This window comes from Pleurodeles waltl, chromosome 2_1 (assembly GCF_031143425.1).
Source record: "Pleurodeles waltl isolate 20211129_DDA chromosome 2_1, aPleWal1.hap1.20221129, whole genome shotgun sequence".
Lineage (NCBI taxonomy): Eukaryota > Metazoa > Chordata > Amphibia > Caudata > Salamandridae > Pleurodeles > Pleurodeles waltl.
Genome location: NC_090438.1, coordinates 891,037,229 through 891,051,746, shown reverse-complemented (window position 1 = coordinate 891,051,746; position 14,518 = coordinate 891,037,229). Strand labels below are relative to the sequence as shown.

General features: G+C 43.0%; 1 protein-coding gene across 1 annotated transcript in view; it reads right to left on the bottom strand.

Moving 5' to 3' along the window:
- Nucleotides 1–4,677: 4,677 nt before the first annotated feature.
- Nucleotides 4,678–14,518, bottom strand: part of LOC138269580 (cytidine monophosphate-N-acetylneuraminic acid hydroxylase-like) — a 680,173-nt gene continuing 670,332 nt past the window's right edge. Inside the window, exon 15 of the mRNA XM_069218806.1 lies at nucleotides 4,678–9,395. The gene's annotated coding sequence lies outside the window, so the exon portion shown is untranslated. The remainder of the gene's footprint in view (nucleotides 9,396–14,518) is intronic.

Sequence of the window (14,518 nt, the reverse complement as noted above, 5' to 3'; positions counted from 1 at the left end):
TAAATGCTGCTATAAGTGTAATTGAAAGTTAGTGTAAAGCCGGAAAACGAAGCTCACAAAAGAAACTGACAAAATGCTATGCGGAGATTGTCCGAGTCAGCATAGAGCAGCGTTGCTCAAAACAAAGATAGTCTCCTGACGTTACTCCACGACATCACATGATGACAATAGCATGCTTTCTTTTCTCACGTCAGGAAGTGATAAGCCATCTCAAGGAGAGGAGCGAGTGTTCACGAGCTAAAATAAGCGCAACAACTCGTGCCCGATTTCCAACAGCGCCCAAATCAAAACCCTGTCTGCTGACACCGGACGCAGTGGAAGAAGCAGACACAGTGGGATCAAAAACAGTGAAATCACTGTGTAGTCTGCGTCCGTAAGAGATGGTGGGCAAGAATTGAAAATCTAGGTCTCGATGTTAAAAAATCACTGGAATTCTGTAAAAGATCGCAACGTTTGTCAATCAGTTCCCACCCCCGAAAGATAGGATCTGAAATGTTGTAAGGACACTTCCGAAGTCAAACATTTGCCTTTAGATGACTTTTATTCCAGCACAATAAGAGTCAATATCTGGCTCGACTTTCTCCTGTGAAAGCTCAAGGCTAACTGCCCAAAGGACAGTTAGCTAGAACCCACAGTGAGGACAGAACCTGAAAGTGAAATACAACACAAATGAAAAGAATGTAAGTAAACAAGTTATGCAAATGAATACACAGTGTTACAGCATAACAACGTAAACTCCACATAACACCAAGCCCAATCAACGCACCTACAGATTTCAAGGATGTGTCCTAGGAGGAAATTTTTACTATTAAAGTGCAGTAAGGTTGACAAAATACACTGCAGTCCCACTGGGCTAGAGTCCAAAAGAAATGTATTATCTGCACGCAGTAGAAGATTCATTGGCAGACCGTTTAGATTTAGTATGAATGCTTTGTCAGTGAGCGCAGTACAGGTCTGCAGTGTACAGGTTGAAAAGTAGGGGGTGCCAAAACATAACCCTGCTTCAAGCTACTGTTACAATAAATATTCATGGAAGTTGTGATAATACTTTGATTCTAACCACTGTATTAGTATGAAATGTAGTAACAGAAATCAGGAAAATCCGGGATCTAACAATTCTTGAGTTGAAATAGGGACTTGTCTACATTGTCAAAGACCTTGCTGTATTCTATGAAGCACCGATAAAGTCTGTGGCCCATATTTATACTGCTTTGTGCTGCATTTGCGTCATTTTTTGATGCAACAGCGGCGCAAACTTACAAAATACAATTGTTTTGTAAGTTTACGCCGCTTTGCGTAAAACAAATGACGCAAATGCAGCGCAAAAGAAGTATAAATATGGGCCTGTGTTTCTTAACGATTTTCGCTTGACAAGTCAGCAACAGTAAGGCCAAGAAATTGCATATTTTGTCACATTCAGTTCTGAAACCTGTCTGGTGTAAAAGAATTACATTTCATTCCCTGGTCCACTTTTTCAGTATTTTCAATAGAAGTCTGGCAAAAGTGTTTACTTAGTTGGCAACTAGTATGGTCATGTAGTAGTGTGCTGTAACCTTAGCATCGCCTTTTTGAATTACAGCTGTAGTAGAGCCCAATAAGTGGCTTCCAAGGTTTACCGTTCAAAGTTCTAAATAAGGTAAATTGTTGTGCACCCCAAAACTTGGAATCATCTTTTATGGTACCATTGAAGATGCCATGTGGGACATGGGCTCCATCTGCTCGTGCTATTTTATTTGAGCCAGCCACATCCTTTCCATGAAAAGTGTAAGGGGCATATTTATACTTTTTTGTGCCGGATTTGCATCATTTTTTTTTTATGCAAATCTGTCGCAAACTTAACTCCATATTTATATTTTGATGCTAGACATGTCTAGCGCCAAAATATTGGAGTTGAAGTCATTTTTTGCCTGCGGAAAACCACCTTGCGTCAATGAGATGCTAGGTTGGTGTTCCCAGGCAAAAAATGTCTCTAAGGCCCTAGCGCCTTATTTACCCTCCAGAGCAAAAATCATGCACAGGAGGAGGAGGAGTCAAAAAATGGTGCAAAACTTGCTTTGCACCATTTTTTAACGCCTGGGTCAAGGCAGGCATTAGGGGACCTGTGGGCCTATTTCCATGGTGCAAAACCATAAATAAGCCCACAGGTGCTCTCCCCAGGCCCCAGGGACACCCCCACCCACACCAGAGGGACAGCGTAGGATGGGGGACCCGATCCCAGGTAAGTACAGGTAAGTATTTTTTTTTTAAGTGCCATTGGGGGCCATGTAATGGGCACCCCTACATGGCACTGGGTGCAATGACCATGCCCAGGGGACCTAGTCCCCTGTTCTGGCCATTGGGGTGGTGGGCATGACTCCTGTCTTTTCCAAGACAGGAGTCATGTGGTATGGATGGTTTTGCGCCAGAAAATGACTATAGGCAGGTTAGAGTCATTTTTTTTCACTCTAACCTGCCTAGGGTCATTTTTTGATGCAAAACCCCCTTCTTCCATACCGCCAGCCCCACCCGACTACGCTAGCCTACCCTTTGCACCAGCTTTCACCATTTCATAAATATGGTGCTTGGCTGGTGCACAGAAATGGTGCAAGCCGGTGCTAAACTTTTTGGTGCAAAAGTGCAGTTTTGCACCAGAAAGTATAAATCAGGGACTGAGGCCCACATTTATACTTTTTGAGCGCCGCATTTGCTCCACTTTTTGATGCAAAAGCAGCGCAAACTTACAAAATACAATTGTATTTTGCACGTTTGCGCTGCTTTCGCATCAAAAAGTGGCGCAAATGTGGTGCTAAAAAGTAAAAATATGGGCCTAAGTCCCTCTGCCTTGACTGATGTGAGATTTTATCAGGAGTTTTGGAGCAATATGTGGTTCTTTTGTATGAGGCCTAAGCAAAACTTTAATTACGCTGGAGTGATTGGTGTAATTTTAGTGAATTTGTGTACTGAAATTTGCACACAAATACAGTGATTGTGCAACTAAATCACACCGCCGAATTTCAGCTGGAAATTTTAACATGCGATGTACTGAGCACATTTCAGGTAGACTTTTTACCCAAGGGAACTGTTCACGTAATTATTGAGTGCAAAACTACAAACCCACATGCGAGTGGCAGTGTTGTGAACACATGCAACCGCAAATCAACTGAAACTAACATTTTTAATATATTTTTTACCTGAACGGATAGTTCGGATACATTTCTGAATTTAAAATGCATTTCGCGTAACTACGCGAAATTACACGATTTACGACCATCCCTACTTTATGCGTAATCCAATCCACCGAATGAGTTAATTTGCCAATGTGTGCAGCTTTCCAGTTATCCAAATGATTAATAAAATGTTGACATTTCCTGTCATTGTCGGTTTTACATACAGTGAATGTCAACCCATGATTTTCAACAAAACCCCCTTTCAGGGGTTCAAAAGGACCTTTGTAATCTTGTTTGAGTGTGTTAAGTATAGTACTTTCAGGAGCAAAGTAACCATTAAAGTTGTAATGCCAATTTTACTTATTTATTTGATTTCTAACTTTACTCTACAGCGAATATTGCATATTATTATAAGTATTTTATGTTCTTTTGTCATAATAAAAAAAAAGCCTCTTTCAAGTGGATACATGAACTAGAGAACTTTCACTGGTTCATTTTCCACAAAAGAACATTTTTTTAAGGCGTGACAGCGTCATCACTTATATTTGTCTATGTATACTTATTTGGATTAGTAATTGTCGACTTCACAGCACAATTCACTCTTTTTACCTAAAATGTGCACCTATTAATGAAACAATCTGTTCTTCTTTAAGAATTAATACAATGTCAGTGATTCAGTTTGATCGTTTTTCAGTTGAAAGGAGTGTCACGATCAGTCTTCAAGTAGAGAATTTAGGACCAGATTTATACTTTTTAACGCAAACCTGCGTTAGCGCAGTTTTGCGTGAAAAAGTATAGCGCCGGCTAGCACCATTCCAAGATGCCAGCCAGACGCCATATTTATGGAATGGCGCTAGCCAGCACAAATGCCCTGTTAGCGTCCTTGGAAAGGACGCTAACAGGGTGTGGAAGGCATAGGGGAAACCGGGGCCTGTGCGCCGAATTATGGCGCTACACTGTTTAGAGGCAGAAAAATTGCCTCTAAGCAGTGCAGCGCCATTTTCTGGCACACAGCCCCCATGGACATGGCTCCTGTCTTGGTAAAGTTAGGAGCCATGCCCACCACTCCATGGCCACTGGGGCCAGCGCCGTGCAGGGGGCTCCAAGTCAGGGCCCCCGAGCGGGCTAAAATAAAAAAATATATATACTTACCGGGACTTACCTGGGATGGGTCTCCCATCCTGTGGTGTCCTTCTTGTGTGGGTTGGGGTCGGTGGGGGTGTCCCAAGGGCCAGAGAAAGATACCTGTGGGCACTTTCCATGGTCTGTGACCATGGAAATATGCCTACAGGTCCCCTTACACCTGCCCATAGCCAGGCGTTAAATAATGGTGCTAAGCAAGCTTAGCGCCAATATTTAAGGCCCCCATCCCCCGTGCTAAATTTTAGCATGGGGTGATAAATATGGCACAAAGGCCATATTGTCCTTTTCTGGATGGGAACACAACCTTGCATCTCATTGATGCAAGGTAGGTGTTCACGTCCAGAAAACAGTTTTAACTCCATGACTTCGACACTAGACATGTTTTTTTTTAAAATCTGTTTATTGAGCATAACATTCACACAACAGTACATTGGCTGTTAATAATTTATCGAACTATTTGCTTACATATATAGACTTGCACAGCCTTATTGCACAGTGAATTATCCAAAAAGAGAAGTGAAGAAAAACAAGAGATAACTCAGCATAAGGTGTCGCTAAAAAAAAAAGAAAAAAAAAAAAAAAAAAGAAAAAGAACATTCACCTTAAGAACTGTGCAATAACTGATTGCTAAATAAAGATGCAGCAAACGCTATTAATGTCAATACTGTTGTTGACTATCTTCGACAGAAGTTGGGAGAAGTAAGAAGAAGGGGTACAGCTAATGTGTATGAATAAAACGGAGGTTATAATTGGGGTGTGGTTTATGTTTTGCAGGATGTGATGAGGTATCGAACAGGATTGATATTGAATGATCTGAATATGGGTTGCATGAAGGCTTGAACGCGGATAAAACAACCTGATGTGTTGCATTGATGCATTAAGAGGAGGGATGAGAGTGCTAATAATGAAAATAAATGAGATTGGAGCAGTTCAAGCAGCGTGTTGACAGTGTCAACCTGGGCTGTAAAGGCTGTGTATGGTGCCCCACTCACGGGGTACATGTCATCCCTCGCTTCTGTTGCCACCACAAAAGTGTCCCATATTTCGGGGCCCTCCTGAATAAGACCTTTGTGTTGCAATTAGTGAAGTGTCTGTGCTTCAGCCTGTGAGCGGCTGTGTAAGTCACAGAGCCAAGCCTGGTGGGATGGGACGTGTAAAGCTTTCCAATGTGTTGCTATCAGTCGTTTGAAAACAACAAATGCTAAAACTATAAATCTGTGTATCTGTTTATCCTCTCTAGTGCGGTGGCGTATGCCCAATAAGCAGGAATCTGGTGTGGGGAATAGGGTGTGGGACGAAATCTCTACTGTGACGTCTGTGACGTGGTGCCAGGCTGAGTTTATCGAGTGGCAGCTCCAAACCATATGGTAAAAGTCGGCTGCCGGAGTAGCACATCTTGGACATGTCGGAGCTGTGCTCCGGTATATTCTTTGGATGCGGGCCGGGGATAAGTAGGAGTGGTGAATATAGTTGAATTGGGTGTAACGCAATCAAGGATTAAGGGATATTGATTTGATCGTTGCCAGAGCTGCGATCCAAGTTTTTTGTGGTAATGGTGAAGGAAGGACATAGTCCCGGCGTGCCTTAGCGTGCGGCAGGGTGGTGCAAACTTCTGCCAGTAATATTTTGTATAATCTAGTTATGGTACCTTTTGTGCAACCTATGGTAAGGATGGTGGTGAGTGATTAGGAATCAGGAGGCTCGGCGTTGCCAACACCCCAGAGATTGTTAAGAAGCCGCTTAATGGCGCAGTATGTCAGGAAGGCTCCATTGTGCACCACTCCGGCAGACACCAGTTCCGCAAAGGAGTGTAACCTGGAGTTGGAGTATAAATCGCCAACCTTCAGTGTGTTTATGTCCAGCGTGTCATGATGTGTTGAGAGGATTTGGGTGCCCAGCAATTGGAACAGCAGTAGCAAGGGTGAGTAAGGGGGGGAGGGAGTCTTGTCTTCGAGATATCTACGCCAACAGAAGCGACCTACGACCAACAGTATGAGTTTGAATTAGTAGAAAAAATAATGATTCAGGGCAAACCGAGTATAAATATGGGCCCTATTTGTTTCAGAGTGACTGATATTTATTTGCTTTGAGTACTTTTAATTTGATTTGCTTTTGTGTTGTGCTCATACACCAGCGATGCCAGAGCATATGGTAATTTCAGCTCCACTGCAGGGAGGGTTTGAAATATGTTTGTCCTGGAGTTAGGTTTTAGGTTATTTATTTTTGCACCCTAGAGATATATTTTTATGTTTTAGATGGTTCATGTATTTAAGTAGATTTAAATAACTAAAAATATTATTTTGTGGTGTTAGTTATTAGAAAGTCACATATGAGTACTCGAACTTGGAAGCATCAGATTTCCCACTGGACATCCTTAAGGCACACCAGCTTCTAGGAAAAGCATTCTAATCCTACGAGGCAGGGCTGCAATTGGGCAGCTAGTGCTAGGTCCTGAATTCAAGGTTATGCATTTTTATATGTGGAGAGCAGAAGTTGGACAGCCAAATGTCTCAGTTCTGGAACATAAACTCAATTTGCAGTCAATACAGAGGTGCATTGCAATGGTGCGGGGTTTATCTGGGATTGTCTGTGTACAGGGTTTTCAGCACATTGGATAGACCTTTGCAGAACGTTCACAACCAACTAAGCTGTCTTATCAGTATTGAGGTTCCTGACCTATAGATAGGTTGCACCTGGATCTCTGCAGTAAATGCATGAATCGCTGTACTGGTAATCAACCATATGATCAGCACATTGCAACAGTGCGCTTCAGTAGACTCATTAACCACCTGACCAATTTTAATCCTAGTAGATGGACCTGCGGTACAGCCATTTTGAAGAGAGTGCATTATCCCACTAAGCTCCCCTACACTTTGATACACTTGGCCACCACGTATGGCAGTTCAGGAAGCTCAGTGGACTGATGTTCCTTCAAACGTTTGCATAAAGGTCGCAGGTTCAAATCATGCTGCAACAAGTTTAACTTTTCATTGATAAACTTATCACCAATTCTGCAGCTAAGTAACACTACAAGATAACATCTATATCTTGCAATGCTGCTTGATTGCAAGATTGTGGTAAAAAAAAGCTTAACGCTCTAAAATGATAGACCAATTTAAGCCAAATCTGGTGAATTTGCAAGTACTTGTTTTTCATTTGTATTTTTTACCTTTTTTATGTTCTAAAGATGTGAACTTTAATGTTATATACATACATGAATATTTTCGTATTTTGTGCCAAGCCAATATTGTTTGATTGAGTGATTGTTAATTGCTCTTTTCATTTAATGCCCTTTCTACTCTTAACTAAAAAAGATCTTCATTTTTAATTTTGCTTTTAAAAGTATCTGAAATTATTGTTACCTATTTTCAAAATGGCAATGATACCAAGGAACCCTCAAATAAAATTATTTTATAGAATTTCTAAATACAATAAAAAAAATCCCTCGTGTTTCACATCCTAGCTAAATATCGACTGATAATTTATCCCCTTAAATTACCTATGTTTATTAATAATTAACCCTTCACATATTCACCTTCCCAGCAGTACCTATGCTCTTTCATTACATTCAAATTCTTAGTACTAAAAGTCTGTGGTGGTCCGTTATTAAGGACGGAGCTCCCCCTCCACCTTTTTCCAAATGTGGAGTGTCTGTCAGCATGAGCAAAGGTCAGCCTGACAGACAATCCTCTTGTTTAGGTCTAGCCGCCAAGTGCTGTGCCTGTGCAAAACGAGGAGGTTCCCTCAGCTGACCTTTCCAGTGCTGAAGATGTCACTGCCCTGTAGCTTGACCTCCTCAACCTGGCAAAGTGATTGGTGGTCCTACACCAGATGATGAGGGAGCCCAACACTAATGGCCTTGTGCCTAGTTGCTTCAGTTTTAAGGCCTGAAGTGGCCGAGGCTGAATGACTATCAGTGACGCTTGTTACATAGTGGGATGTGGTCAGTGGCCTCGGAGACACCATCCTACTCTGTGATGAATAAGGGACTGCAGCCCCTTTCATTGGCTGACCCATGACATGGTCAGCCAATGAGAGGAGATGGCAATCCCAATCTCAGTAACCACTGAGGCTTCCCTCTCACCATTTGAAATCCACTGCGGTCTGGTAAGTTTTATTTTTTTATTGTTTGGTGCCTGCGTGCATTTGTGAGTCCATACTTTGAATATTTGTGTGTGTGTGTGTGCATTTGTATGTGCTTGTGAATGGTGGGTAAACATGTGCATACATGTGAATGCATGGGTGTGAATGAGTGTGCTCATGAGTGTGTGTGTGTGGCCCACCCCCTTGCTCGAATTACTGGCCGCCACTATTAAAAGTGACATAAGCTTAAAACATTTACCCGTGCAAGGTGACCAATTATGTAAATCGTTCAATGAATAGTTTATGCACACACACCCATTCATGAACCGTGCGCTGAATAACAAAATAAAAGCAATTCTCCGCTATGTAATCACACATATTTAGGTGTGTCTTGTGTGGCAGATATTCAGCACGATGTATTGGAAGCATAGGCAAGCTGCATTTGGTCATTTCCAAGAGGAATGCCGCCATGCAAGTGATGGTGATGGTACACCCCTTCAAAATGCGTGAAAGCGTGAACAGTGCCTTTCCACTGAGTATTACAGATGTGACATTTCAGCCCATCCTGTAATAATAAAGTGGGCCCCCTAAAAAGTGATAAATGGATGTGTATATGTAAACTTCCTCTAAAATTACAAATGCTGTCACAGATGTGGATGAGTGTTGGCATGTTACAGTCCTCACTAACCGTACTGGGAGTGGCTACTTAGGAGCCAATAAAAAATAAAAATGTAAACCACTGCCTGTGAGGAGGATGACTACAGCAGCGAACTGTTACATACTTCATCTCAATGTCATAGAACATAGAATATAAATCCGTAAGGCATTGCGAAGTGGTAAAAGTTCTTGTTCAAGAATTTTGTCTGGCAATTAGATTGTTTTTAAAGATGCTGCCTGGTATTGCTTCAGTAACGTACTATCACATTCATTCTTGCAGACGTCCATTGGAAGTTCCGAAGATTTGGTCTACAGCAATATTGCAGCGAAATATTGTTTTTCTTCCATTGTTGCCGTCAATTATCCCTGGAAAAATGCATCAAAATAGAATGTTGTAAATATCTTCGGAAGATCATTTTTATAGAGAATCAATTCATTGATAGTTTCCAAACATTTGATTAATACCTAACTAGTAAATCATGCATAGTACAAACTACAATTACTTAGGAATTATTCTGATATTTTTTACACTACAGCAAACATTCTAGGCGCTGATAAGGTACATGCAGATCACCTGGTTATGCTGATTCACAGATGGCTTATATGAAAAGTTGAACATTTGCTTCCGATTTCCAGGAGTTGAGACATGCGTACAATTTACACTTGCAGAATTTCCAACAGAGAACAATTCTGATTTGTAAAGGATCCACAGCAGGGATGGGAACAATTACAAACTTACCAGTGTAAGCATAAAAGGAAAAAACATACTAGAAACAGTCGTCTGTTTGCCTGCTCTCTAGACCTCAACTCTATTTTGATAGAGTGCCTTGTGGACGCCTCTGGGCAAAACTGGCAGGATGGGCTTTCCCTGGTAAACTGCTTAACGCAATCATCGCCTTGTACAGGGACACATGGGCACAGGTCAAGGTCGGAAATGGAACTCAAGTGACAGTCAAAATCCCTACAAGCCACGGTCTGAAACAGGGGTGCGTCTTAGACCTCGCACAGTAAATGCCCTGGTTAAATATATAGAACATGTGGGCTTAGTGATGAACTTAAACAAAACAATTATTTCTGCTTAGCAGACAAAAAATTCAAGTCATTCTCGTGGTGCACAATGGGTAAAAACAGAGAAGTAGTATCTGCTTACAGATATCTTGGTATATACATGGAATGCCAGTTCTTATTTAAACAACGCCTAGCTTCCCTTCAGGCCACAGAGCAGACTCTAATCTACTGTATGCATTTACGGGCATATTTATACTCTGCACTGAATTTGCGAAATTTTTGTGACGCAATTTCGGCGCAAACTTAACTCCATATTTATATTTTGACGCTAGACCCGTCTAGCATCAAAATATATGAGTTTCCCTCATTTTTTGGATGTGGGAATGCACCTTGCGTCAATAAGATGCAAGGTAGGCGTTCCCATCCAAAAAATGACTCAAAGCCGCTAGTGCCTTACTTATCCTCCCGTGCAAAAAAGATCCACAGGTGGGAGGCAGGCCTAAATAATGGGGCTTAGCCTGCTTAGCACCATTATTTAACGCCTGGATCAGACCAGGCGTTAAGGGACCTGTGGACCCATTTCTATGGACAAATACCATAGAATTGCCCCACAGGTGCCCACCCCAAGCCCCAGGAACACCCCCACCCACACCAGAGGGACACCAGAGGATGGGGATCCCATCCCAGGTATGTAGGGTAAGTATAGTTAAGTATTTTTAAAAAGAAATTCTAAATGCCATTAAGGGCCCTGAAATGGGGCCCCCTGCATGGCACTGGGTACAATGGCCATGGCTAGGGGACACTGGTCCCCTGTGGTGGCCATTGGAGTGGTGGGGATGACTCCTGTCTTTTATAAGAAATCACATTTACCAGAGTACATTTATGCATGGTTCAAGATGATATACATCCTGAATAGAAACATTCTCAAAGTTACAAGTTTTTAGGGTATTTACCTAGAATTGCAGATCTGTCCACCCAGGAAAATTCATAACTTGTCTTGAACCCTAACTTTTCTCTTGGGAAATTCCATGAATCTGGTAGTTTCCATGGGGCATATTTATGAAAAATGGTGCACTACTGCGTTAACGCAGTTGTGCGTCATTTTTCTTAACACCGTCTAGTGCCATTCCTTAAAGCCATCTATGTGCCATATTTATGGAATGACGCACAATGGTGCTAAGGAATGGCGGGGGTATGGCATTAGGGGGAATGGCCCTAGTGGGTCCAAAATTACGTTAGGCTGGTTAGCGGGAAAACTTTTGACGCTAGTCAGCCTAGCATTATTTACTGACGCACAAGCAGTCAAAAAATGACTCCTGTCTAAGTTTAGACAGGAGTCATGCCCACCACAGGGGACTAGTGTCCCCTGGGGCAAGCCAAAAATACCCAGTGCCAGTAAGCAGCCCCCAATGGCACTTTAAAAAAATATAAACTATACTCACCTAAACTTACCGGGATGGGGTCTCACCTCCTGAAGTGTCCCTGTGGTGTGGGTGGTGGTGTTGCTGGGGTTTGGGGTGGGCATCTGTGTACCCATTCCATGGTGTTCCATCATGGAAATGGGCCTACCTGCACTCTAACGCCTAGTATGACCCAGGCGTTCAATAATGGCGCTAAGCGGGCTTAGCACCACTATTTAGGTTCACCTCCCACCCGTGCGTTGTTTCTATGCCCGGAGGTAAATATGGTACTGGGGGGCTAGCATCATGTTTAGAACAGGAACACCTACCTTGCATCTAATTGACGCAAGGTGGGTTTGCGTATCCTACACATGGCGCTAACTCCAAAATGTTGACGCTAAACAGGTCTAACGTCAAAATATAAATATGGAGTTAGGTTAACGCCATATTAGCACCAAAATAATTGGTGCCAAGGTAACGCTAACCATCCATAAATATGGGCCCAGGTTTGTAATATTGTTATGTAAGATAAAGATCAAGTATAAGCTAAAGAGTGATTATAGCTCCTAAGTTTGAAGTTGTAGTTGTTATGTGTTACAGTTATTCCTTAACCAACACACAAACACATCAGGTAAACACCCCCTGACTAAGAGCATTGGTGGCATCTGTCCATCCTAGGTACATAGACCCAACTGAGAGCTTGCATATAGAGCTTGTGTATATGAACCATCCAAACCATCCTGCATCGGAGCACTCACCACGTCACTAACTTACTGAGAGCCAGGAAGACTTGCACATAGGCAAAACACAGGTCTATGTGCAACACATTAGAAAGGGTACAGTTCCACCAACTTGGGTTCTCTGTTTCAGGATTATGTACCAGACTGTCCCAAAGATCAAAGGCCAGTTCAGAGAATACACGATCCAACCACTCGACAAGCTTGTATTTAGTAGACTTTTTACGTCATTTTGCATCAAAGATCCATTACTTTGGCAGATCAACACAACCATCCTTATGTTTTGATACCAATCCAGATCTACTAAGATAGACAGACTGGATTTTGCATCAAAATTGAATGGTTGCTTGCTTGAATCAAGTGCAAACAAAGGGAAATGTGTTAATTTCTCTAAAAACAATACATTGCATGTGTGCTACAAAGCACAGCACACATCCAATGAGTGAGTATGTTCTCACTTTGTCTCTACAAAGTAATTTGTACTGGAACTGTGTGCCTTCAGTAGAAATCATATGTTAGCACACATTCAACTCTTCACCATGGTGGGAGGCTGTGCGGCACACAAGGAAGTCTGTTTATGCACTCGTGCAAGGGATGATACCAGCACCAGGCAGCACTTTGCTGTGTTTTCCCCATTGAGCAAAGCAGTGTGGTAAATTTAGATGCTGCCTTGCATAGCTTTAAAATAAGTCATTCTGGGACTCAGTATTTTCCTCCTTTACACTTTACCTGCTACAAGCAGGTGAAATCTCCAGGTGTAAAAATGAAGGGGAATAAGGAGTTATTGTAGAAATCAGATGAGGACTTAATGTTTCTCAAGTCATTCCTCATTTCTAGGGGCACCTTCTGGGTTCCACTTGTATCTCCTGGTAGCTCCGTACTCTCTGAGCTACCATTGGACTTGATTTTGGTAAATCCGGGGTTTGGAGATATTGAGCATTACTTCAGGGCATTCGTAAGGAGTATCTTGATGATCAGACATGATCATCTGCTTTGATGATAAGTAAGTAAATGATCAATATGTGTCCAGCTAAAGACTTGGGGGGTGATTACGACCCTGGCGGTACAAAACCGCCAGGGCAGTGGTCCGCGGGAGCACCGCCAACAGGCTGGCGGTGCTCCTAAGGGCATTCTGACCGCAGCGGTACAGCCGCGGCCAGAAACGGAAAAACGGCGGTGTCCCGCCGGCTTTCCGCTGCCCTGAGGAATCCCCCATGGCGGCGCAGCTTGCTGCGCCGCCATGGGGGATTCCGACCCCCTCACCGCCATCCTGTTCCTGGCGGTTTCGACCGCCAGGAACAGGATGGCGGTGAGGGGTGTGGTGGGGCCCCTGGGGGCCCCTGCAGTGCCCATGCCTCTGGCATGGGCACTGCAGGGGCCCCCGTAAGAGGGCCCCACTTTGAATTTCAGTGTCTGCTTAGCAGACACTGAAATTCGCGACGGGTGCTACTGCACCCGTCGCACCCTTCCCACTCCGCCGGCTCCATTCGGAGCCGGCTTCCTCGTGGGAAGGGGTTTCCCGCTGGGCTGGCGGGCGGCCTTCTGGCGGTCGCCCGCTAGCGCAGCGGGAAACACAGAATAACCGCGGCGGTCTTCCGACCGTGTAGCGGTATTCTGTCGGGGGAACTTTGGCGGGCGGCCTCCGCCGCCCGCCAAAGTTAGAATCACCCCCTTGATTCTTATACAAAGGTCATATATAGGGGGTTATTACAACTTTGGAGCAGGTGTTAATCCGTCCCAAAAGTGACGGTAAAGTGACGGATTTACCACCAGCCATATTACGAGTTCCATAGGATATAATGGACTCGTAATACGGTTGGTGGTATATCCGTCACTTTACCGTCACTTTTGGGACGGATTAACACCTCCTCCAAAGTTGTAATAACCCCCATAGTGCCAACAGGACTTTGAACAACCTCAAAAATCTACTGTGAGCATTTGGGGGTATTAGTTGAGGTGGGGAGAGTAAACACTTCAAATAATAACCACATTCCTTGTCAAGGAGGACAACTAAAGTCACTAAATTAACCTGAGCTCAAGCCCCTGATAACTAATGTACAGACCAGACAAGCTCAACTTAGAAGCAATGTGTAAAATATGTATGCAGTACTCAAAAAGCAATAAAGTCAAGACAAATCTCCGAACAATTTAGAGTAACAGTATCAATTTTAATACATGAAATGACATAAAATGACAAAAACCCAATCTGTAGGACCAGATTTATGATTTTTTTTTAACTTTAAGGTTCAAAATAGTACTAAAAAGTGTTAAGTGCCAACAGTGGTAATCTAGTTGCTCTTAACCAGGAAAGGGTAAGATTTGAGGCCAACCTCAATGAAGCACA